General features: G+C 38.9%; 1 long non-coding RNA gene across 1 annotated transcript; it reads left to right on the forward strand.

The window, feature by feature from the left end:
- On the forward strand, nt 1–27,467 carry LOC138986808 (uncharacterized). The gene is made up of 3 exons (XR_011463449.1): nt 1–361; nt 1,336–1,471; nt 27,349–27,467. It is a non-coding gene; the product is annotated as an uncharacterized lncRNA (long non-coding RNA).

Raw genomic sequence — 27,467 nt, forward strand, 5'->3', positions numbered from 1 at the left:
AGTCATTCTGAATGACCCGGAGGCGAAGCTGCTTCTGCCTCAGGACACGGAATCTCACCGCAAGAAGCCTCCAGCGCAGGAGCGGTCCCCTGGCACCCAGGATGTCTATTGACCTTCCTGGCCCCCATGGAGCCCCCGTATCGGGGCTTGCGCCCACCACCGCCAACACCCAGAGCCACAAATGGCCCAGGAGAGCACTTTCCCGCCGTGTACCGGTGCCTCTACGGCCCTCACATGCAACTTGCTGTGCCCAGCTTCCCTCCTCGGGGACCGAGGGCACTTCTGTGCCCGGAGACACCACCAGCCATGAAGGCCAGGGAAGGACACCACATGAGGCAAGACCGGTTAGGTCCTAAACAGGGTAAGGGGGCACTGGGCGGTCACCTGTGTCGGGTGGGCCGGGAGCGGGGAAAAGCTGGAAGTGACGGGGAAGAGCAACAAACACGCACAGGGAGGGCCGGCGGACAGGAGCACGTGCGCTGTCTGGTGATCAGAAAGACTGAGTCACGGCCGGCCACCTAGTTTTCAAGTAGGAATATTGCTATTTTTAAACAAAAACACGTCCACACCTGTTAAAGGATTTTGAGAGGCAGGTTGGAACCGCTCACCCTTATATATACTATCAGCTGACTGAGTAGAATGATTTGAATTTGTTTCATGAATATAAAGATATTTTGCTGCTTTGTTTTCCTAACGTATACTACAGATTTACACTCCAAATAGTAACAGAGATGAATTTCAGGTGTTTAATACATTCATCACCTTTTGGTAATTTTTTTTCTTTTTTGTTTTATTCATCCTGTTGAGTATGTAATGGGTCCTAATTTTCTTAAATACATATTTTTCCTGATGACTAATGGTATTATGCAAGTAAGCTTTTGGGTCATCACGTTCTTTTGCCAACTTTTGTTGGGTTATTTGCCTTATTAGTACATTAAACTTCTTTATAATTGGGACCATGAGTCTTTTCTTAGAATAATATATATTTCAAATAACTTTATTCATACTTTGTTCTGTGTATTTACTCAGAAAATGCATTTGGTAAGCAGAAGTTCTTATTCATAATATATTTCAGTTCCTTATATTTTCCTGTGTAGTTATTACTTTTCAAATCCTGGATAAGAAAAAATTCCTACTCCAAAATTTTGAAAATGTTTCCTTATGCTTTATCTTCTAAGAGACAATTCTATTATTGTTTGCACTTATATCTAAAATCTATCTAGAATATATTTATGTGTTTAGTGTGAGGTTGCTGTTGTTTAGTCACTAAGTCCAACTCTTTGTGACCCCATGGACTATAGCCCTCCAACCTCCTCTGTCCATGTAATTTTCCAGGCAAGAATACTGGAATGGGTTGCCATTTCCTCCTCCAAGGGATCTTCCCAACCCAGAAATAGAACCTGTGTCCCCTGTCTCCTGCTTGGCAGGTGGATCATTACCACTGAGCCACCTGGGAAGCCCTTAGTATGAGGTAGGTGGTTACATTATTATTATTTTTCCTGTGTACTTATTTAAACAAACTCATTCAATTTCTTAAAAATAGTACAATTTCCTCTCACTTCACTGCAGTGGAACATTTCTTACACATAACATAACTTTGTAAAGTATTAATGTATCTTTGTCTGGCTTCTGTTTTACTGGCCATTTTTTTTCTTCCTATTTTTACACTAATGCTTCACAATCTTATTTACCAGTGGTTTATAAGAGCCTTGATATCTGGTGGTAAATGATGATGATACCAGCAATTGATGTACCGGGCTCCTCTGTCCCTGGGATTCTCCATGCAAGAACACTGGAGTGGGTTGCCATTTCCTTCTCTAATGCATGAAAGTGAAAAGTGAAAGTGAAGTCGCTCAGTAGTGTCTGACTCTTAGCCACCCCATGGCCTGCAACCTACTAGGCTCCTCCATCCATGGGATTTTCCAGGCAAGAGTCCTGGAGTGGGGTGCCATTGCCTTCTCCAAAATTGTGTTTACTAATCTTTATAATAAAGAAACTACTTAATCAGATGGTTGTATTGATGGCTATGATGATGTATGTTAATATTTTGAAAAATACAATATTCTTTGAAAATGTATGTATGTATATACACTCTTGAGAGTCCCTTGAACTCTCAAGATCTTGAGAGCTCAAGGAGATCCAACTAATCCATCCTAAAGGAAATCAGTCCTGAATATTCTTTGGAAGGACTGATGCTGAGGCTGAAGCTCTAATACTTTGGCCACCTGATGCGGAGCACCAACTAATTGGAAAAGGCCCTGATATTGGGAAGGATGGAAAGCAGGAGGAGAAGGGGACAAAAGAGGATGAGATGGTAGGATGGCATCACTGACTCAATGGACATGCGTTTGAGCAAGCTCCAGGAGTTGGTCATGGACAAGGAAGCCTCATGTGCTGCACTCCATGGGATTACAAGGAGTTAGACATGACAGATGGAGAAGACAATGGCACCCCACTCCAGTACTCTTGCCTGGAAAATCCCATGGATGGAGGAGCCTGGTAGGCTGCAGTCCATGGGGTCGCTAAGAGTCTGACACAACCGAGCGACTTCACTTTCACTTTTTGTGAAAGACACTCAGTCGTGTCTGACTCTTTGCGACCCCATGAACTGCAGCATGCTAGGCCTCCCTGTCCATCATCAACTGCCAGAGTTTACCCAAACTCATGTCCATTACACAGGCCTCTAGGGCTTCCCAGGTTGTTCAATGGTAAAGAATCAGCCTGCCAAGCAGGCTGACCTGCTTCAGTCTGTGGGTTGGGAAGATCCCTGGAGAAGAAAATGGTAACCCTCCTCAGTCTTCTTGCCTGGGAAATCTCATGGACATAGAAACCTAGGAGGCTATAGTCCATGGGATCACCAGTGAGTTGGACATGACTTAATGACAAAACAAGGAACGGAAGGGTCCTCTAATCTCCCCAAAAGAGGGAGAAGGGGTGGAAGAGAGATGGGAGGTAAGCAGGTTGACAGGAGTCTATCAAAGTTACAACTCATTCTCAGGGCCTTCTTTCCCAATCCAAACTATAAATTTCAAGTCAATGAACATTTGAAATTACATTATAATATTGCTATTCTCATGATTAAAATGGAGAACTTAAATTCAGATAGATGTGTTTTCTGCATTTCCAAGAAATTAGAGACTCTGAGCATGCCCACAGAAGACGTTCTTTGGCCTAAAACCTATAGCATGATTCCAGAAGAGTACAAGGGATAAGTTTTGTGGTTGCTGCTGTTGTTTGCCACTGAATTACATTGACTTCCACTCTCCCAGTTCTGTGCAAAATAAACCATTGCCATCCTCTAACCTAACCAAATTAGACAATGTATTCCCGATTCCAGCTTTAAGGGTCTCTTTCCTGGAATCACTTCTGTAGCATATGATTTCTATTTTGTCTCTTTTTATCCTTAATTTTTCAAGAAAACAAATTATTATATATTTGGTCATATTAATTATCATATAACTTAACATCCATGTAGTTGTGTCAATTTTTCTTCTCATTACTCCTTCAAATATAAATTTAAATGTAAATATTTATGGGGTAACTCTTCTGAAGAAGAAAGTGTATGAGAAACATATATATATATATATATATATATATACACACACACACACACACACATACATATATATATACAGATGTGTAAAGTGAAAGAAAGAAAGTGAAGTCAGTCAGTCGTGTCCAACTCTTTGCGACCATATAGACTGTAGCCTACCAGGTTTCACCGTCCATGGGATTTTCCAGGCAAGAATATAGGAGTGGGTTGCTATTTCCTTCTCCAGGAGATCTTCCCAACCGAGGCATTGAACCCAGGTCGCCCGCATTGCAGGCAGAAGCTTTATCGTCTGAGCCACCAGGGATAGACAGATGTGTATATATATGTGTATATTCACACACACAAATATATGAATTATCCCCTCATATTTGAAGGTGATCTAGTTGATAAAAATTTTGATCCTAGCATTCTTTTTTTGTGATTTTTTAAAAAGTTTCATTGGAATGTGGTTGCTTTTCAATGCTGTGTTAGTTTGTAATGTATAGCAATGTGAATCAGCATACTTATATATACATCCCCTCCCTTTTGTACTTCCTTGTTATTCAGCTCATCACAGAGCATTAAGTAGAGTTCCCTTTGCTGTAACATTCTCATTAGTGATGTTTTTAAAATACATAAAATATTGCATTATATAACTACTGAGCAGTCTGATGGCTAGCCTGATCCTTGTCAGAGTCTCAGATGCAGTCCTTGGGAATATCAGCCTGTTGTGTAAATTTGTGGGTGGGGAAACAGTTGCAGGCAAGACCCTAACTTGTACATATCTTTTCTAGTTTATGTACAAATGAGTGCCCAATTTAAAAGACAGCTACATGATGTCGTGAAACTGATAAAGATCATTTTTAATTACTTCCATGTCCAGCTTCCCCAAAGGGCAATTCCACTGATGGGACTGGAGATATACTGAATTCATGGTGACTTAGAAGGAAAAGAAGAAGAAAGATGAATGTCCACAGATGTGTGGTTAGTTTAAACCAGTATTCATCTCTTCTGATAATGACCTGTGAACACATAGGCTAGGTGTCAAATCTTGTGAAAGAAAAAGATCACAATTAACCTGGGGAACCAGAGAGAAATAAGAGGTCAATGGAAGCATTCCACACTATTCTATTTAATGCATATTCAGTATTCACTGCAACACTGATGCTAATTTTTCCGACCTAAGAGATTCTTTTGTGAACATTTTTGTACTTAAGCCTTTATATAAAAGCAATTCTAGGGTATATACCTGGAAGTGGAGTTTTGGGATCATGTACAAGGGCATCTTAAACTTTCTCAGATATTAGCCAAATGTAATCTACAGTACCGTAAAATATTTCTATTTATATGCCAGCAGTGTGTTAGACTTTCCTTTACATTTTTATAAAAGAATAATTTTTTAGACTATTTTAAATCCATATTAAATAGGTGTATAGTAGTATCATTGTCTGGAGAAGGCAATGGCAACCCACTCCAGTGTTCTTGCCTGGAGAATCCCAGGGACGGTGGAGCCTGGTGGGCTGCCGTCTATGGGGTTGCACAGAGTCGGACAGGACTGAAGTGACTTAGCAGCAGCAGCAGCAGTATCATTGTCCTTGTTGTTCAGTCGCTCAGTTGTGTCTGACTTTTTGCAACCCCATGGACTGCAGCACACCAGGCTTCCCTGTCCTTCACCATCTCCTGTAGCTTACTAAAACTCACGTCCATTGAGTTGATGATACCATCCAACCATCTCGTCCTCTGTTGTCCCCTTCTATTCCTGCTTTCAAACTTTCCCAGGATCAGGGTCTTTTCTAAGGAGTCAGCTCTTCACATCATGTGGCCAAAGTATTGGAGCTTCAGCTTCAGCGTCAGTCCTCCAATGAATATTCAGGACTGATTTCCTTTAGGATTGACTGACTTGATATTCTTGAAGTCTTCTCCAGTGCCACAGTTCAAAAACATCAATTCTTCAGCACTCAGCCTTAAAAATTAGTATTTTAGACTATTTTAAATCCATATTATAGGTGGACAAAGGTATCATATAATCTTTTAATTTGAATATTCCTGATCATCAATGCGATTGATTATTCTTTTATTTGTTTTCTGACTATTTTGATTATTCTTCTGCAGATTACCTGCCAATCCAAATTTTGCATCAGTTATGCTCTTGGTCTTTTCCCTTTTTGTGTGTGCACATTTAATGTGTATCTTTGAGACTAACATTGGTGATTTAGTTACATTGCATATTTGTCATAGTATTTAAGGTCAGTTCTTTAAAAATAAATTCTTTTCTTCTGTGTGTGTGCTTAGTCACTCAGTCGAGTCTGACTCTTTGTGACCCCATGGACTGTAGCCTGCCGGGGTCCTCTGTCTATGGGGATTCTCCAAGCAAGAATACTGGAGTGGGTTGCCATGCCCTGCTCCAGGGGATCTTCCCAAACCAGGGATTGAACCCAGGTCTCCCGCACTGCAGGCAGATTCTTTACCATCTGAGCCACCAGGGAAACCAGTGTTATTTTATATTTTAAATGTATAGTAGATGGATTCCCCCTTTGTACTTCTCTCTTTTTGATTGGAATTATGTTTATTTTGGAGATTATTTAGGAAAAATAATTTCTATTAGTGATATTGTTACTGTAGCACTTATCACCTTTATTTTTGCATGAGCACATTTTTGTTTTAAACTTCAGTGTTACTTCTGAGCAATTTAAAAGTGGTTTGTTAATATTTTATGTGTTATATTATTCTTATGATTTTTCATTTTCTGATCACTTTTTTTGAGTTTTTATATTCAGAATTTATAGAGAACTAACTTGGCATGTTTATTTAATTAATTTATTTAATAAATCTTTTTATTCCTTAACACAATCTATCTATCTATCTATCTATCTATAACCTTTTGGCCATACTAAGTGGCATGTGGAATTTTAGTTACCCAATGAGAGATCGAACCTGTGCTGCTTCAGTGGAAGCTGAGAGACCTAACCACTGGATCTCCAGGGAAATCCCTAACACCTGGCATGTTTTGAATTTGCTTATTTATTTAATTGATTTATTTTTAAAGAAGGATATTTGCTTTTCAGAATTTGTTGGTTTCTGCCAAACATCAACATGAATCAGCTATAGGTATACATATGTCCTTTCCCTCTTGAACCTCCCTCCCATCTCCCTCCCCAAACCACCCCTCTAGGTTGATACAGAGCCCCTTTTTGAGTTCCCTGAGCCATACAGCAAACTATCTATTTTACACGTGGTAATGTAAGTTTCCATGTTACTCTCTCAATATATCCCACCCTCTCCCTCCTCCCTTCTCCCCATTTCCATAAGTCTGTTCTCTATGTCTGTGTCTGCATTGCTGCTCTGAAAATAACTCCATCAGTACCATCTTTCTAGATTCCATATATATGTGTTCAGTTCAGTTCAGTCGCTCAACAGTGTCCGACTCTTTGCGACCCCATGAATTGCAGCACGCCAGGCCTCCCTGTCTATCACCAACTCCCGGAGTTCATTCAAACTCATGTCCATCAAATCGGTGATGTCATCCAGCCATCTTATCCTCTGTGGTCCCTTTCTCCTCCTGCCCCCAATACCTTCCAGCATGAGAGTCTTTTCCAATGAGTCAACTCTTCGCATGAGGTGGCCAAAGTACTGGAGTTTCATCTTTAGCATCATTCCTTCCAAAGAACACCCAGGACTGATATCTTTTAGAATGGACTGGTTGGATCTCCTTGCAGTCCAAGGGACTCTCAAGAGTCTTCTCCAACACCACAGTTCAAAAGCATCAATTCTTCGGTGCTCAGCTTTCTTCACAGTCCAACTCTCACATCCATACATGACCACTGGAAAAACCATAGCTTTGAGTAGATGAACCTTTGTTGGCAAAGTACTGTCTCTGCTTTTGAATATGCTATCTAGGTTGGTCATAACTTTTCTTCCAAGGAGTAAGCGTCTTTTAAATTCGTGGCTGCAATCACCATCTGCAGTGATTTTGGAGCCCCCCAAAATAAAGTCTGACACTATTTCCACTGTTTCCCCATCTGTTTCCCATGAACTGATGGGACCAGATGCCATGATCTTTGTTTTCTGAATGTTAAGCTTTAAGCCAACTTTTTCACTCTCCTATTTCACTTTCATCAAGAGGCTTTTTAGTTCCTCTTCACTTTCTGCCATAAGGGTGATGTCATCTGCATATCTGAGGTTATTGATATTTCTCCCGGCAATCTTGATTCCAGCTTGTGCTTCTTCCAGCCCAGCATTTCTCATGATGTACTGTGTATATAAGTTAAATAAGCAGGGTGACAGCCTTGACGTACTCCTTTTCCTCTTTGGAACCAGTCTGTTGTTCCATGTCCAGTTCTAACTGTGGCTTCCTCACCTGCATATAGGTTTCTCAAGAGGCAGGTCAGATGGCCTGGTATTCCCATCTCTTTCAGAATTTTCCACTGTTTATTGTGATCCACACAATGTTAGGATACCATGTTTATCTTTCTCTTTCTGACTTGCTTCACTCTGTAATAGGCTCTAGGTTTATTCATCTTATTAGAAGGAGTCAAGTGTTCCTTTTATGATGGAATAATCTTCCATTTTATATATGTACCACAGCTTCTTTATCTATTCATCTGTCCATAGACATCTAGATTGCTTCCATGTTCTAGCTGTTGTAAATAGTACTCTAATAAACAGTGGGGTACATGTGTCTTTTTCAATTTTTCTAACCTGGCATGTTTTTAATAAGCTTAATTTGTGGTAAATAATAACTATAAAATAATTAATAAAATGTATTCAGAGTTTGTTTCTTTTTACAGTCCATTTTTAACTCTGATGCTATATTGAAGCATAGTTAGAAAATGAACATTTACCAGTAATTTCAAGAACTACAAAAGTATTATTAGTACTGAATCTAGATGTCTGATCTAGTGTAGTTTAATTTCTCTCTATTTTATTCCATAGTTTATTACTCATTTAGATATAAGTTATGCTTTCAGATGTAATTTTGAACATCATTTTCAGACTTATTTCAAGACTTTGAAATGTTGCTCTTTACAGATTAATTTTATCAGAAATCAATGTTTAGCTGTCAACTTCATTGGGATTTGCAAGATTGCATTTCTTATTGTTTTGTTTTAACTTTTGTTGAGAGTTCATTTTCAGCAAGAGCTTTTGGATTTTTTTTTTTCTTTTCTTCTGTTTGGTATTTTGAAATTAATTAGCTCATAAGGAATTCCAGCCTTAAGACATGTTTGAGAGAGTGATTGCTAAGTCACACAGTCGTGTCCAACCCTTAGGGTCCCCATGAACTGTGCCCACCAGGCTGCTCTGTCCATGGAATTTTCCAGGCAAGAGTACTGGAGTGGGCTGACATTTCCTCCTCCAGGGGATCTTCCCAATCCAGGGAGATATGTTTAGTAGTACTTACTTATTTTCCCTTCTTTTATTCACTGATAGGTGTGGAAATACTGACTTCGAGTATTAAATTAACCTGAGGTCCCCATAATCCTAACAATAAATTAGCATACCAACCAAGAAGGAGTAATACTCATGTGATAGACAAATTCCCTGTTCTCGGATTTATTTCATATATGAACCCAACTGTCCTTTTTAGCTTTCTTCATGTTTATAGTTGCTCTGATTTTAAATAAAGGGCAACATCAAAGCTAGAAATAACTTGCTGTACTGTGCCAGTTGTTTGGGCTGAGTTTCAAAACTGCTTCAGAATCCAGTAGAAAAAGCAATTTTCAATTATTGGAAATAAGTACAATATACCTTGACAATATAATAGGTAGCCTAAACTGTATACAAAGGGTCATTCTATGACATATTGCCTTCAAATTTATGATTTTGAGGAACCATTGAGAATTTTTATGCAGCATTAATGACATTTTAATCTATGCTGATTTATTTAGATTAGAAAATGTTATGTTTTCTAGTTTTGTGGATAACTTCTCAATAGCATTGCTTGTGTAATCATATGTACTAGTATATATAGTATATCAGCAACTTCATTTTTTAGTTTGAACTGTTTCTGTTACATATATTTTCTTTCTTTTTTTTCTTTTGGAAAAATTACAGTGACATAAAAATTAATTTACTTAAATTTACAAAATGCGTTATAGGAACCAGAAAACTGGTGCCTCTCACTTTGGCCTGTACAGACAGGGCTGGAGATTGAAATGCTATGAGGAACTGATATTCTTTGGGAAGATTCAGCTTCAGCTTTTATCTGTCATTAGTGTTTATGTGATAAGTGTATTCAGCTATTCATGAATTCTGATGTTTGTTCCACAGTAAAAACTACCTAGTCAAATACCTTAGCTTTATGACTAAGAAAAACAAGGATCAGACTCGTGACATTTGTTACAAACTGTCACAAGTTGGAATGCATTCTTAAGATGATAAAAATTTATAAGTAAATGGATGCAGTTCTTTGACATTAAGCATTGTAAAACTGTACACTTAAGCTTAAACTGTAAAACTCCTGCCTTAACAGTTAAAAAGTATATTCAAGTTTAAGAACTGTGTTATAATGTTAACCTGATTATTTCTTACATAATACAGTGGCCTGTAGTTGGATTACTCTCATCAGATAATTCAGTTTTAAGAAAACATAATTTAGCACTGGACTGGAATATATAATGGCTGCTTGTATGTACTATTCTGCGTGAGTGCATGCTGTGTGTTTGATTGTGACATCAAGGACTGCAGCCCTCCAGGCTCCTCTGTCCGTGGATGTTTCCAGCAAGAATACTGAAGTGAGTTACCACTTCCTCCTCCAGGGGATCTTCCTGACCTAGGGATCAAACCCAATTCTCCTGTGTCTCTTGCATTGGCAGGCAGATTCTTTACCACTGACCCACCTGAGAACTTCATTCATTACTTGCAACAGTGCTGATCTACGCAAAACAAATTACACACCCTCATTATCCTAAATTAATGTCAGCCATGACGTCTCCGGAATAACAATGTTTAACTTTCTTAGGGAAATTAGGTGTGACAGCAATGCAGATTTCCCTTACCAAGCAATAAATAATAGCTTGTTTTATTTTGGTTAGGCTGTGTGACTTCAAAAAACAAAAGTTAAAAATATTCCATAAAATGATTATTTTCTACATTATATAGATGTTCTAAAATAAAAGTTTTAGTCAGTACTTTTTATGCATATCAAAAGATGGAATGTAAACAAAATTTCTACTTGAAAGTGGAAGATTAACTATATTAATTTAGATCCACAAAATTTGTTATCTAAGGGTGAATGAGTGTTATCCAATTTTTATGTTTCTTTCTATAAAAATGAGATTTCTTGTTTTAAAATCGTCTGCTCTTGGATATGTGCCTTACTCCTTTTCATAGAATTAATGTGGTTTGCATCATTTCTCAGACAGGACTCTTGGTGTCTCTTTCTTTCATCTGGACTGGTGTGAGTCCATACCTTTTGTAAGGTCTGTAGAGACACAGGAATCTTACAGAAAAGTACACTCTAGTTAGCTCTGTAGAGAAAAACAAGTCATGTTCTTTCTGTTCTTCTTGGTCACATTTCTGTCTTATATCAGAAAGTTTGGGTTCATATTTGATCAAAAGAAGTGATATTTATTATGTCTTATCAGTTATTTTATTTTTTACTGTAAAAGTACATTTAATTATACTTAACAAAGTTACTTGCTCACCTATTTTCTGTATTGAAATCTAATTCTGTAATTTCTTTTGTATATTTTCCCTTGTGTACAAGAATAATAATAATTACATTTACACTCATTAGATGTAGCAACTAGTTTAAACACACACACATAATTTATTCTTCACAACAGTTTTATGAAATAGATGTTATTATGTCTCAGATTAGGAAGACAAGATAGGAAAAGGATGACTAACCACTCCTAGGATACAGACCAAGTAAATGGTAAACTAAAGATTCATACTCAAACAGCCTAATTTCAGAGTTCATATTTTTAAAATTTATTTTATATCTCACATAGCATTTTTACTAATTTCTTCATTAAAATTGTATATAACATAAAACAAAGTAATTGTTCCAAACAACTGACAATGTACTCCAGTTCAGTTCAGTTCATTTGCGCAGTCATGTCTGACTCTTTGTGACCCCATCGACTGCAGCTTGCCAGGCTTCCCTGTCCATCACCACCTCCCAGAGCTTGCTCAAGCTCATGTCCATCGAGTCGGTGATGGCAGTGGCACTGAACAACCTCTCTATCTGCCAGTAATGCTTCGAGCTCCATTAGATCTGCTGACCCATGGGACTTAAGTGGCAGAGCAGTTGCAGCTGGTGCCCCTGGGCTTCCAGTCTGCTGCAGTCTTCCTGTCTGTCTGCTACCTATAGACATTAAGCTTCAGCTCGGTGCTGAATATTCTCTGACTCATAATGAGTATTGATTGTACATGTGAGTAGAAATAGGATGTTTAAATCATTTTGCATCTTCTTCTTCTTATTATTTATTTTTCTATGCCTGTTCATCATGAGGCAAGATATTCTGACCTACCAAGGCACAAAGTCAGGCATGTGTGACAGTGCTCCATTATCAAATGGAAGTGGGAATGAAGGAGACAGGGCTTGAGCAGGGCTGAGGGAAAAGTAGCTTGTGTGAAGGAGGTAGCTCACATCTCCATGGCTCCAACTCATAGATCACATTCTTGAGCCCAATAAAGACAGTACTGTGGGATATAAAGAGACCACCCAAAGCTGACAGCTGTGGCCACGTAGTTTCTGTCTGGGGGTACCTCTAAAGGACAGGGCTGAATGGAGACTCGACCAGGAGACTTGTAACAGAGCACAGCCAAGAGCAGACCTCAGCACAGCTGTACCTGTGAGCTATTACTCTGCACCTTGTTACCAGGCAGCAAGTCCTGTTCAGCCATTTTCAATGGGCTCCTCCCCCCAAGGAAGCAACTGTCAGTGAGTGACCATTAGTGGGGACAACCAGGCAAGGTCAGCGGAGCAGGGCTTGTCACATGGACAGTGAGGTAAGAGTCAATCCTGGCCTCCCCTCCAGGGTGCTCCAGTTCATCCAGCCTCAGACCAATGGTGATCTGGGGACCCAGGGGATATATGGGGGTCTGTGTCCTGTTGACCTCCAGAGCCCTCACTGCGGCCTCTACTGGCCGCACCCAGGCCTTGAGGAGGCAGTGACCCTCTCCCCGCCTCTGCCACCTTCTGGCTGCACCATCTGCCCTGGATGCCATCTCCAAGACCTGCTCCCACACCCCCCACATGGCTGGCCTGAGGAGCCTGAGGGCCAGTTGCATTTGGCGCCTGGCTCCCTCAGCAATGACAGCTGAGCAGGGTCTGAGGACCCAGCGCTGAGGGCGCTGCCAGCTGAGCTCTGACTCTGCCAGGACTGGACCCTGGAGGATAAGTCATGCCTCAGGACCTGCCCTTTCTTGTCAGAACAGAAACTAACGAGTGTTAGCTTTCGTTATTTACGGGAACAGTTACCTGACCATGACCTGGCCTCCAGATCTAGAGCTCTGACACCAAGATGTTTAAACACCTCACCATGCTCCTGCCTCAGCTTTCTAGGAAAGGGCTTCACTGAGGGCTTTCAGGCAGTTTGAGGTTTTTAAGGCATGAGCCACTCCTGTCCTTGCAGGGCCCTCAGTACATCTTTCTGGGCTCCACACCCTGACCTTCTGTTCTTGTTTAGCCTCCCTGTAAGTTGGGCATAGGGACTTGTTTTTCAGTAAAAGGCAGAGCTTCAGTCAGGGTAATTGCCTGTTTGCTTTTGCCTATAAGGCGAAATGCCAAATGACCAGCTCGATACCAATTCATGAAATGTGGCCAGTGGTTTGGTGGAATGATCATGGGCACAATTGTAAGATTCATGGAAAAAGAGTCTTGAAGATGGTCTGTAGGTAGATGTCTTTGGAAACAGGAAAGGAAGATATTTGTGTTCCATGTGAATTAGTAAAAAGAAAACCAACCAACCAAACAAAAAAAGAGGTACTTTAGCAATCAAGTGACTAAGACGGCTTCTACTATGAATGTCTGTGAGCATCCTGCTCAGCCACCTCTGTCTTTGCTCAATGACTCATGAACAAAGCAGTCCTGGTGACAAGGATGGGATCAGCATGAGCTTAGCAATGCTGAATTCCACCCCCAAGGCTGGCCTGGCTGTTGACTCTGTTGAGTGTCCTTATCCCAACAATGGAGACTGACCCTGAGTTCTCTGAGGTGATCAGCCAGCTACCTGGTGGCAGGCTGACTACATTAAATCCCTTTCTTTATCGAATTGGTTAACATCTTGCTTTTCCTGGAAAATACACTTGCTCAGAAAATGAATTTGCCTTCCTTGTCCACAGTGCTTCCCCCCAGACTACCATGACTGCTATATCCACCGTCATGGTTTCCCACACAGCTTTGCTTCTGAAGTAAATCGTGCAGAATTCCCTTGCTAGTGTGTTTCTACATCAGGTAGGCTGTAAGAGCTACACTCCTGTGAAACTTCAAGGAGGCTTTGAAATAACTGTTTTATAGTGCACGTACACACACATCTCCTAATGACCTAGTTACACACTCATCTTTTCACTGCTCTGTAGGAATTTTGAAGCTGCAGTGAAATTGATTTAATGAATCAGGCCTAAGCAGTCAGTTTTATTAAAAGATATATCATCTTGGGTGGGCCAAATTTAATTAATCAAAAGGCCTTTAAAAGAGGGTGTGTGCGTGTTAGTCCCTAAGACGTGTCTGAGTCTTTTGTGACCCCATGAATGAAAGCCCACCAGGCTCCTCTGTTCATGGGGTTTCCCAGCCAAGAATCCTGAAGCAGATTGCTATTTCCTTTTCTAGGGGATCTTCCTGACGCAGGGATCAACCCAGGTCTCCTGCATTAACAGGCGGCTTCCTTAGCATTGAGCCACATTGGAAATTCTGTTAAAAAAGGATAGATCCTTTTTATATCCAAAGATTCCAGGCTTCATTTCATATAGTTTCCAGTCATGATTTTTAGCTCCTGGCTATATGCCTTGCCAAAGTTCTCTTCTTTAATCAGCCACCAGGAATGGGTGAACCAATCCCTTGTAATAAGTATTGCTTCTTTTATTGAATTTCTGTGCACAAAAGTAATTCATGTTATTAGAGATTATTTCTAACACAAGAAGCACTTTTGTTAATTACATTTCTTTATTTTTGATTATAATTTTTATAACTGATGGACCAATGTTGTCACCTGATTATTAAGTAAGCACCATAATTTATGTTAGGCATCACTCTTCCTTTTGTACAGCTTTGTGGGTTTTGACAAATGCATCATGCCACGTGTCCACCATTGTAATATTGTATAGATAGTTTTAGGACCCTAAAGACCCCTGGGCTGCACTTATTCTTCCCTCTCTCTCCTCCCCTTCCACCAAACTCTTCCACCAAACTTCTGGCAATCCCTGATCTTTTCAACACCTGTAGAGCTTTGCCTTTTCCAGAATGTCATAGAAGTGAAAGCATCCCTTTTTATTCAGGATTTTGAGAATGACTTCTCTCACTTAGTAATAGCTCTTTAAACCTTCTCCATTTCTTTCAAGGCTCAGTTACTCATTCCTTTACTTACCAAATAATAATCTATTGTATGAATGCATCACAGTTTATTCACTTACTGAAGGACAACTTGATTACTTCTAATTTTTGGCAATTATGAATAAAGTTGCTCTGAACATCTGTGTGGAAGCTTTCATGTTTTCAGTGCATTTGGATAATTAACTAGGAGTGTGATTGCTGTATTACATGATAGGTAGCCTATATTTAGCTTCATAAGAAGCCCATAAAGTGCTTGTACCATTTTACATTCCAACAACAGTTAATAAATTGAGTTCCTGTTGCTCTGTATCTTCACCAATATATGGGATTTTCTGTTTATTGGAGTTTAGCCACTCTGATAATTGTCATAGTGGTATCTGCTTTTAAAAGAAATGAATTTATCATTCGTTCTTACTTTACTTTAGACCTTATTTTTGTATTTAGTATTGTAGCTATAGTGTAGTACCTGAAAACTTTAATCCTAGAACCTGGTTTCTTAGGTTCAAATTCTAACTCTACCTTTTACTCCTTGGTGACATTAGGTTAGCTGTTTAACATGTGTTTCAGTAACTTTATGGGTTTCCACTGTAAAGAGCTCAGATGCTAAAGAATCCACCTGCAGTGTACAAGACCTGGGTTTGTACCCTGGATCTGGAAGATCCCCTGGAGAAGGGAATGGCAACCCACTCCAGTGTTCTTTGGTGAATCCAGTATACAGAGGTTTTAGTCCATGGGGTCAGCAAAGAGTTGGACAGCAATAAGTGACTTTCACTTTTTTCAGTAGCCTTAATAATAAGATATACCTCACAGAGTTGTTACAATAATTAGGCTTAGATTATTCTGGAACATATAAATAGCAATGAGTATCTGGCCTGTACTAAACTCTTTTATTATTTAATTGTATAAAATAACTTCATTTTTTGTTAAGAGGAAGCCATTTAGAATGTAAATAATTCCAAATATAGACAGAATATTGGTAATTATATTAATTTTAATTGTAAGGAAAACTTTCACATAATGATAACATTCCTCCATTGCTGCAGTATTACCATATACAGCTATCACTACACTATTTAAATTGTAATTCAGTAACTTCACAGTTGTAGGTCCCCCCACTACTTTGTAATTTTGTTTGATCATGGCTTTGACTTGATGAAACTGAGTTCAATATAATAAATGAAATTGCAAGTTCAAGGTTTTGATCCTGTATTTATTGTTAAATTCTAGTAATCAGAATCCAACAACACATTATAAAGATCATACACCATGACCAAGTGGGCTTTATCCCAGGGATGCAAGGATTCTTCACTATCTGCAAATCAATCAATATAATACACCACATTAACAAATTGAAAAATAAAAGCCATATGATTATTTTAATAGATGCAGAGAAAGCCTTTGATAAAATTTAACATCCATTTATGATAAAAACTCTCCAGAAAGCAGGAATAGAAGGAACATACCTCAACATAATAAAAGCTATATATGACAAACCCACAGCAAACATCCTCAATGGTGAAAAATTGAAAGCCTTTCCCCTAAGGTCAGGAAAAAGACAAGGTTGCCCACTCTCACCACTACTATTCAACATAGTTTTGGAAGTTTTGGCCACAGCAATCAGAGCAGAAAAAGAAATAAAAGGAATCCAAATTGGAAAAGAAGAAGTAAAACTCTCACTGTTTGCAGATGACATGATCCTCTACATAGGAAACCCTAAAGACTCCACCAGAAAATTACTAGAGCTAGTCAATGAATATAGTAAAGTTGCAGGATATAAAATCAACACACAGAAATCCCTTGCATTCCTATGCACTAATAATGAGAAAATAGAGAAATTAAGGAAACAATTCCATTCACCATTGCAATGAAAAGAATAAAATACTTAGGAATATATCTACCTAAAGAAACTAAAGACCTATGTATAGAAAACTATAAAACACTGATGAAAGAAAGCAAAGAGGAAACTAGTAGATGGAGAAATATACCATGCTCATGGATCGGAAGAATCAATATAGTGAAATGAGTATACTACCCAAAGCAATCTATAGATTCAATGCAATCCCTATCAAGCTACCAACGGTATTTTTCACAGAGCTAGAACAAATAATTTCACAATTTGTATGGAAATACAAAAAACCTCGAATAGCCAAAGCAATCTTGAGAAAGAAGAATGGAACTGGAGGAATCAACCTGCCTGACTTCAGGCTCTACAACAAAGCCACAGTCATCAAGACAGTATGGTACTGGCACAAAGACAGAAATATAGATCAATGGAACAAAATAGAAAGCCCAGAGATAAACCCACACACCTATGGACACCTTATCTTTGACAAAGGAGGCAAGAATATACAGTGGAGAAAAGACAGTCTCTTTAACAAGTGGTGCTGGGAAAACTGGTCAACCACTTGTAAAATAATGAAACTGGAACACTTTCTAACACCATACACAAAAAAATAAACTCAAAATGGATTAAAGATCTAAACATAAGACCAGAAACTATAAAAATCTTAGAGGAGAACATAAGCAAAGTGCTCTCTGACATACATCACAACAGGATCCTCTATGACCCACCTCTCAGAATATTGGAAATAAAAGCAAAAATAAATGGGATCTAATTAAATTTAAAGCTTCTGCACGACAAAAGAAACTATAAGCAAGGTGAAAAGACAGCCTTCAGAATGGGAGAAAATAATAGCAAATGAAGCAACTGACAAACAACTAATCTCAAAAATATACAAGCAACTCCTTCAGCTCAATTCCAGAAAAATAAACGACCCAATCAAAAAATGGGCCAAAGAACTAAATAGACATTTCTGCAAAGAAGACATACAGATGGCTAACAAACACATGAATAGATGCTCAACATCACTCATTATTAGAGAAATGCAAAGCAAAACTACAATGAGGTACCATTTCAATCCAGTCAGAATGGCTGTGATCCAAAAGTCTACAAGCAGTCAATGCTGGAGAGGGTGTGGAGAAAAAGGAACCCTCTTACACTGTTGGTGGGAATGCAAACTAGTACAGCCACTATGGAGAACAGTGTGGAGATACCTTAAAAAACTGGAAATAGAATTGCCATATGACCCAGCAATCCCATTGCTGGGCATACACACTGAAGAAACCAGAATTGAAAGAAGACACGTGTACCCCAATGTACATTGCAGCACTGTTTATAATAGCCAAGATATGGAAGCAACCTAGATGTACATCAGCAGATGAATAGATAAGAAAGCTGTGTGGTATATATACACAATGAAGTATTACTCAGCCATTAAAAAGAATATATTTGAATCAGTTCTAATGAGATGGATGAAACTGGAGCCTATTACACAGAGTGAAGTAAGCCAGAAAGAAAAACACCAATACAGTATACTAAAGCATATATATGGAATTTAGAAACATGGTAATGACAACCCTGTATGCAAGACAGCAAAAGAGACACTGATGTATAGAACAGTGTTTTGAACTCTGTGGGAGAGGGAGGGGGGGATGATTTGGGAGAATGGCATTAAAACATGTATAATATCATATAAGAAATGAATCGCCAGTCCAGGTTCGATTTAGGATACAGGAAGCTTGGGGCTGGTGCACTGGGATGACCCAGAGGGATGGGATGGGAAGGGAGGTGGGAGGGGGGTTCAGGATGGGGAACACGTGTACACCCGTGGCAGATGCATGTTGATGTATGGCAAAACCAATACAATATTGTAGTAAAAAATAAACAGGTTAAGTTAAAAAAAAATTAAAAATAGCAATCAGTGAGGCAGAAAAACGAGAAGATGGTTCCCAAGATGCTAGTGAAATAATATTCTCATAAAAAAGTAAAGTATATATTTTAAAATGCATACAAAATGTTGAATATGTATGAAACCAAATGTTAACAGTAGTTTTAATGCAGGGGATGTGTCAGTGATTTAATTTGGGGTTTTTTGTTTCTATTTGCCAAAAATGTGCAATAAATTCACAATACTATTGTAATATGAAATGAGAAATATAAAAATAGTTTTGTAAAGATCAGACCCTTTATTGATCTTTTGTAAAATCGTTGCATGATACAGGATGCTTGGGGCTGGTGCACCTGGGATGACCCAGAGGAATGGTATGGGGAGGGAGATGGGAGGGGGGGCTCAGGATGGGGAACACGTGTATACCCATGGCAGATTCATGTTGATGTATGGCAAAACCAATACAATATTGTAAAATAATTGTCCTCCAATTAAATTAAAATATAAAAAACAATTCAATAAAATGAATTCTTAAAATTTCCACTCTCTCTGGAAGATGCCATAGCTAAGCACCTTAATTTCAATATATAAGAAGATTGTTATTGGTACTCTGATTCATCTACCACAACTGAATAGCCTGTGGCCTGACCCTAAGAGGGCACAAAGTTCAGAGACTTAATTATTACAAAAGTATGTCTTCTGTTTTAATTTTCTAATGGAGAGTAACTCTAAGACCCTTATGCAGGGAACTGACTTATGTTTCATGGCCTTGAAAAATGTTGCCACCTCAGTTAAATTAAGGGTCTACAGCTTTGACCATTTTGGGAGAACTGTCAGTAGTTATATGTCGTAAATGTGGCCATTTTCATATGAGCATTGTTAAGACATTACAGGACTTCCTCAGTGGTCCAATGGTTAGGACTCTGAACTTTCACTGCCCAGGCCCAGGATTCAATCCTTGTTCAAGCAACTAAGACCCTGCAAGCCACAAGGTGTGGCAAAAAAAAAAAAAAAATAAAAAAATAACCCCACCTCCCTTCTGAAACATTGTTAAACCTCAGAACTAAGTTGTGCTTGTCACAGACATCATATTTAGGAGTTTTTCCATCACATCAAAATTTTCATTTACACTACCAAATTTTAGAGCTAATGGATTTTGTACTATATACATATTTACTACATATATAGGTTTACTATATATAAGTATCATAAATGCTTAACTTTTTCATAGAATTTGTCCTGTGAATTTTTAGCCTTATCATGACACTGAGTAATGCTGTGTGTCTTCAATAATGTTATTTTTGGTTGTGGAATGTGGGGCATAATTTTTCTCCCACATTCAAGAGATAACCCCTTATAAACTCTCCGTTCCTAAAATGTTTTAATGAACAGAGGATATTTTTCAATTCCTATGCAATTAGATTTTATAGAATAGTTATATTTTTCATATTGGTATTTTATAAATCTGGGGAATTTCCAACTATTCTGAGGAATACCATTGGAAAAAAAAAAAACAAAAAAAAAAATCAAATAATACTTCCCTGTACTACTTTGGGTTCTTATCTTGGCAGTGAAAAGCACATTTCTAAGAAAAGTTAATTTCAACAACAGTAATATCTTTAAGGTAAATATTTCCCTTATACTTGCCTATCATACAACCATACAAAAACTAGATAGATTAAAAAAAAAGTCAGAATTTTTTATCTGATTGGTCAGAGCCAAAGGACCAGTGATTCTTTTTTAATATTAAACTAATATATAAAATAGAGTGAAACATTCTTTTGTAGTTTGTAAGTCAACGCCATCTCATAAATGATATTATATTTATCATATTAAATTTTATTTTTTATGATACACTTTCCAGTTTATTTATTTATTCTTTAAATTTATTTACTTTAATTGGAGGCTAATTAACTTTCCAATATTGTAGTGATTTTGTCATACATTGACATGAATCAGCCATAGGTTTACATGTGTTCCCCATCCTGAACCCCCTCCCACTTCCCTCCCCATCCCATCCCTCTGGGTCATCCCAGTGCACCAGCCCTGAACACCCTGTCTCATGCATAGACCTGGACTGGTGGTCTATTTCACATACAATAATATACATGTTGCAGTGCTATTCTCTCAGATCATCCCACTCTCACCTTCTCCCACAGAGTCCAAAAGACTGTTCTATACATCTGTGTCTGTTTTGCTGTCTCGCATATAGGGTTATCATTACCATCTTTCTAAATTCCATATGTATGCATTAGTATACTGTATTGGTGTTTTTCATTCTGGCTGACTTCACTCTGTATAATAGGCTCCAGTTTCATCCACCTCATTAGGACTGATTCCAATGTATTCTTTTTAATGGCTGAGTAATATTCCATTGTGTACATGTACCACTGCTTTTTTATCCACTTGTCTGCTGATGGACATCTGGTTTGCTTCAATGTCCTGGCTATTATAAACAGTGCTGCGATGAACATTGGGGTACACATGTCTCTTTCAATTCTGATTTTCTTGATGTGTATGCCCAGCAGTGGGATTGCTGGGTCATATGGCAATTCTATTTCCAGTTTTTTAAGGAATCTCCACGCTGCTCTCCATAGTGGTATACTAGTTTGTATTCCCACCAACAGTCTAAGAGGGTTCCTTTTTCTCCACACCCTTTCCAGCATTTATTGTCTGTAGATTTCTGGATAGCAGCCACTCTGACCAGCATGAGATGGTACTTCATTGTGGTTTTGATTTGCATTTTTCTGATAATGAGTGATGTTGAGCATCCTTTCATGTGTTTGTTAGTCATCTGTGTGTCTTCTTTGGAGAACTGTTTAGTTCTTTGGCCGATTTTTTGATTGGGTCATTTATTTTTCTGGAATTGAGCTGAAGGAGTTGCTTGTATATTTTTGAGATTAATTGTCAGTTGCTTTGTTTGCTATTATTTTCTCCCATTCTGAAGTCTGTCTTTCCACTTTGTTTATAGGTTCCTTCATTGTACAAAAGCTTTTAAGTTTAATTAGGTCCCATTTGTTTATTTTTGCTTTTATTTCCATTAGTCTGGGAGGTGGGTCATAGAGGATCCTGCTATGATTTATGTTGGAGAGTGTTTTGCCTGTGTTTTCCTCTAGTTTCTGGTCTTACGTTTAGATCTTTAATCCATTTTGAGTTTATTTTTGTGTATGGTGTTAGAAAGTGTTCTAGTTTCATCCTTTTACAAGTGGTTGACCAGTTTTCCCAGCACCACTTGTTAAAAAGAGATTGTCTTTTGTCCATTGTATATTCTTGCCTCTTTTGTCAAAGATAAGGTGTCCATATGTGCGTGGATTTATCTCTGGACTTTCTATTTTGTTCCATTGATCTATATTTCTGTTAAATTTTCAAACCCTTTTTTCAAACAATATTGAAAACAGATTAAGAAAAATTACCAACACCTTTTTGGATATTTTCTTTTTTTAAAAGATAGCGAAAGGTGGTTTTTTTTTTTTAATAAATTGTGTACAATTTAGAAATACTTTTCATATGCACTATTCTTGGACATTTTCTTACAATGGTAAATATTCAGAGCACTTCACGATATTCCACAATGACATTTTTAAGTTTATTTTCCATTCTATTCTGATCTATTGTGTATATCTGTTTTTGTGCACATTAAGGAAAATGTCAAAGCGGTTTAGTAGTACATTTTCATTACAAAAGGTAAGCTTCCATAAAGGAACGACTGTGAAAAAGATCAAACAGTGTCAATTTTCTGTTTTATTGCCCTCTAAAGCAATTTGTGGGCTTAAATAATTGCAATTTTGACCTCTATTGCAAATGATCAGTCAGCATAGACATATTAAAAACTCTTAATATAACTGACAAAAGAAGATATAATTGGGCAACAAAATGGTCAGAGATTGATCTTAGTTTTTAAAATCTTTATTTGCTCAATGACAGATATAAGTCTTGGGGATGAACTCGGCAGGCAGAGAAGATGTCTAAAGCAAAGGCGCCCCTGTGTGGATGTGCCTGCCAGGAACAGTGAGGAAGTCAAGGAAGTGGACATAAACTGAGGTGTTAGGTGGTGAATTTGGAGAAGTCAACAAGAACATGGATGGCCTAACCTGAATTACTCTGTGTGTGTGTGTGTTTAGATCTGTTTAATCAGAAAGGGGTTAGGAAAAGTAGCAAGGTATATATCTGTGTGTGATCTTATTCTTCCCTACTAACAGTGCTAAGGAGAAGGCAATGGCAACCCACTCCAGTACTCTTGCCTGGGAAATCCCATGGACGGAGGAGCCTGGTAGGCTACAGTCCATGGGGTCGCGAAGGATCCGACATGACTGAGCGACTTCACTTTCACTTTTCACTTTCATGCACTGTAGAAGAAAATGGCAACCCACTTCAATATTGTTGGCTGGAGAATCCCAGGGACGGCAGCCTGGTGGGCTGCCGTCTATGGGATCGCACAGAGTTGGGCACGACTGACATGACATAGCAACAGCAGCTTAGCAGCAGTAGCTTAGCAGCAGTAACAGTGCTAAATTCTTTATCTGATTCTTGGAGTTGCCTGAGAGCTCAGTTGGTAAAGAAACCACCAGCAATGCAGGAGACCCCAGTTGCATTCCTGGGTTGGGAAGATCTGCTGGAGAAGGGATAGGCTACCCACCCCTGTATTCTTGGACTTCCCTTGTGGCCCATTTGGTAAAGAATCTGCCTGCAATGTGGGAAACGTGGGTTCAATCCCTGGGTTGGGAACATCCCCTGGTGAAGGGAAAGGCTACACACTCCAGTATTCTGGCCTAGAGAATTCCATGGTCTGTATAGTCCATAGGGTGACAAAGAGTCTGACATCAATGAGCCACTTTCACTTTCACTTTTGATTTCATTAAAGAACTCTCTGTGTTAGAAATTTTATTTCTCTTTTACATGTGAAGATATGGTCTTCAGATTCTTTTTTTTTTCTGCTTCCTAAACACCTCCTCTTACTACCTGCCAAAACAGTCTTTCTAGGATCCCAGGGAGGCCAATGAGAAGTGCTAAAGAATGCCTTCAAGGCAGCATGATGCAGATAGGGTGTGGAAATTGGCCCCAGATTTATCTGGGTTTGAATCCCAGTGTCGCTGCTAGTTAGCTAAATTGACACTTATTCACAGAGCTATACAAGTAGTTCAGATAATCATTGGTTTCATTGTCTATGAAATGAGTGTAATAATTTCATGTATGTAAAGATGGGCTTCTCAGATGGTACAGAGGTAAAGAATCTGCCTTTCAATGTAGAAGCAAGAGACTCAAGTTCAGCCCCTGGGCTGGGAAGATCCCCTGGAGAAGGAAATAACTGCCCACTCCAGTATTCTTGCCTGGAGAAGTCCAGGGACAGAAGAGCCTTGTGGGCTACACTCCATGGGACCGCAAAGAGGTGGACCCTACGGGCACACACACAATTAAAAAGGGAGCTAGCCTAGAATCACCAGATGTAGGTAATATCAGTTCCTTTCTTCTCCCTACCTTTAATTAGAGATAATGGGGATTGGGGAAATGGATGGAGAAAAAGAGCATGTGTGGGACTGCTCTGTGAGGCAAAGCCCCCTTGCTGGAGGAGAGTTGAGGTGTGTGGTCTGATCCTTTTTATGGTTTGTGGTTCAAGGACTTAAAAGAACTAATGCAAGGGGAGATTTGATTCAGAATTGGTGGAGGTGGAGGTGGGGTGGGTAGTCTGAAGGTTGAACTAGCAGATGTGAAATGGGAAGTGAAAGAAAGTGAGGGATTAATCATGATTATCAGCTTTTTGTCAAGAAAACACTATAAGGAGTCGATGGGACTCTGAAGTGAGGCAGATTGCAGGAGAAAAAGATCCCTTCTCTTGAGTTGCTGGCACACTTGAATATGACTCACAAGTTCCAGGCAGAAGATTTGGGAGCCCCAACACATTGGCATTTAAATAGGAAACCAAAATGCATTAATTGCTTATACAACAAGATGAAGTCATTTTCATTTTCTATTTACTTACATTGTGATACTGTAAGAATTTCTAAGGGTGTTATTCATTTCAAAATTTTTCATTTCAACAAAAACAATAATATTCTAACAGACATATTCATGAAGAATAGTATTACCAGAATGAGAGGAAAGTAAAAATAAAACAAGAAATTATTTGAGTAATATTTTGTAAATTTTATGCAAGCCAACTTTCTCTAAATGCCTTGGACTATTAACTTTTTCTCTTCTCATTTTCTTTGCCCTTATAAGTATAAGATGAACCTTGACGGGATTGAGTTTGCTGTTTAGGTGCAAAGATGTGTCTGACTCTTTGCGATCCCATGGACTGTAGCCCACCAGGCCTCTCTGTTCATGGGATATTCCAGGCAAGAATACTGGGGTGGGTTGTCTTTTCCTTCTCCAGGGGATCTTCCCAACCCAGGGATCAAAATCACATCTCCTGATTTGGCAGGTGGTTTCTTTACCTCTGAGTCACCAGGGAAACCCTGAGAATGAGTTCAATGAGTAGTTCATTGGAATTGGAAGTCACAGGAAAAACATACAAAGAGAAAATAAAATTCATAGGTATGTAAACCATTGTCTCTAGATTATTTCACTTGTTAGTCAATGCATTGTAATTATAAGCTGTATAAATAAAGTAATTTAGATTCAAAGATATTTTAGAGTCTTGTCTTAGTTTACTAGGACTGCCATCACAAAATACCACAGACCCGGTTGTTTAAAAGACCGAACACTATTCTCTCATGTTCTGGAGGCTGGGATTTAAGGTCGAGTTGGATTTTCTTGAGCAGTCCATCCTTGACTTTGAGATGACTGCCTTCTCCTTGGGTTCTCTCATGGTTTTCTCTCTGTGTAGATACAGAATTAAGACTGCAACAGAAAAGTGTCGGATGATAATATTAAGTTCAGAACACTCGCATGGCTATTCAACAATAAAACTGGGATTTTCCTTCTCCCAGACTCCACAATGCAAGCTGTGCACGTGTAGTGTTTGACATCAGAGTGAGGCCTGAGACTAGAGATAGAGGTAGGAGCATATAGTGGGAAGGGAGCAGGGGTCACTTGAACAGTCTTATGTAATGGAGATATATAAATGCTGATACTGAAATTATTGCTTACTTTGCTTTGAGTCAAATTACCTGTAGGCCATTTAAAAGTGTGTTTATTTTTTGAACTAATATTTAACTTTTATTGAAGTATAGTTGATTTGCAATGTTGTATTAATTTCAGGTATACAGCAAAGTGATTCAGTTTCATATGTACTTATATATCTTCATACGTATCTGTGGGCTTCCTTGGGCTTTCCTTCTGAAGTAAAGAATCTGCCTGCCAATGCAGGAGATGAGGATTCAAGTCCTGGGTGGGGAAGGTGCCCTGGAGAAAGAAATGATAACCACTGGTAACCACTTGTTTGGTCTCTCTCTCTATGAGCCTGCTTCACTTTTTTGTTACATTCACTAGTTTGTTGTGTTGCTGATGTTCCACACATAAGGGATATCATTCAGTATCTGTCTTTCTCTGATTTATTTCACTGAGCATAATACCTTCCAAGTCTATCCATGTTGCTACAAATGGCATATTTTAATTCTTATGAATGAGTAGTATTCTATTTGGAGAAGGCAGTGGCACCCCACTCCAGTACTCTTGCCTGGAGAATCCCATGGACAGAGGAGCCTGGTAGGCTGCAGTCCATGGGGTCACTAGGAGTCGGACACGACTGAGCGACTTCACTTTCACTTTTCACTTTCATGCATTGGAGAAGGAAATGGCAACCCACTCCAGTGTTCTTGCCTGGAGAATCCCGGGGATGGGGGAGCCTGGTGGGCTGCCGTCTATGGGGTCGCACAGAGTCGGACACAACTGAAGCGACTTAGCAGCAGCAGCAGCAGCAGCAGTATTCTATTGTATGTCTGTGAATATATATATGTGTGTGTGTATATATATATATATACACACATATGTGAATATATACACACACACACATAACATCTTCTTTATCCATTCACTGGCTGCTGGATACTTAGGTTACTTTCATATCTTGGCAGCTGTGAATAATACTGCTTTGAACAGTGGGCTTCATGTACGTTTTTGAACTAGTGGTTTTGGTTTTCTTCAAATATATACTCAGGAGTAGAACTGCTAGATCATATGGTAGCTCTATATTTATTTTGTTGACGAACCTTTATACTGTTTTCTGTAGTGTCTGTTGCAATTTACATACCCACCAACAGTGTGGGAGGATTCACTTTTCTCAGTATCCTCACCAACATTTGTTTTTTGTATACCTCATTGTTTGTTTTTTTAATCTGCATTTCCCTGATGATTAATGATGCTGAGCATCCTTTCATGTGTTGCTATTATTTTTAAACTGATATGTACAGGTATAAATCTTAACACCTATACAATTTCTTTTATGTTTCACCCACTTAGATGTGAGTCTAGGCCCTTTCCTTTAACAAGAGTTGATACAGAGTAATGAGGGCTTACTTATCACTGACAGATGTCCTGGAAACAACACTATGTAATGTCCACAGTTAAGCCTGAAACGGCCATGAGCCACTCAGGTCAACCTCCTGCTGGAGCCATTTACCACCCACAATGAGCTCTGTGGTTCTGCCTTCTAGGAGGAAGCCCAGGCCTCGTGGGGAGGCTTCCTGAAGCTCTGCCAGCAAGCCCAGCTTCAGCTGCAGACGTGGCAGTGACGTCACCTCCAGTGGAGTCCAGCTCCTAGTGTAGTATCAAC

The sequence above is a fragment of the Bos mutus genome, unplaced genomic scaffold, assembly GCF_027580195.1.
Source record: "Bos mutus isolate GX-2022 unplaced genomic scaffold, NWIPB_WYAK_1.1 CTG1677, whole genome shotgun sequence".
NCBI classification, from domain to species: Eukaryota; Metazoa; Chordata; class Mammalia; order Artiodactyla; family Bovidae; genus Bos; species Bos mutus.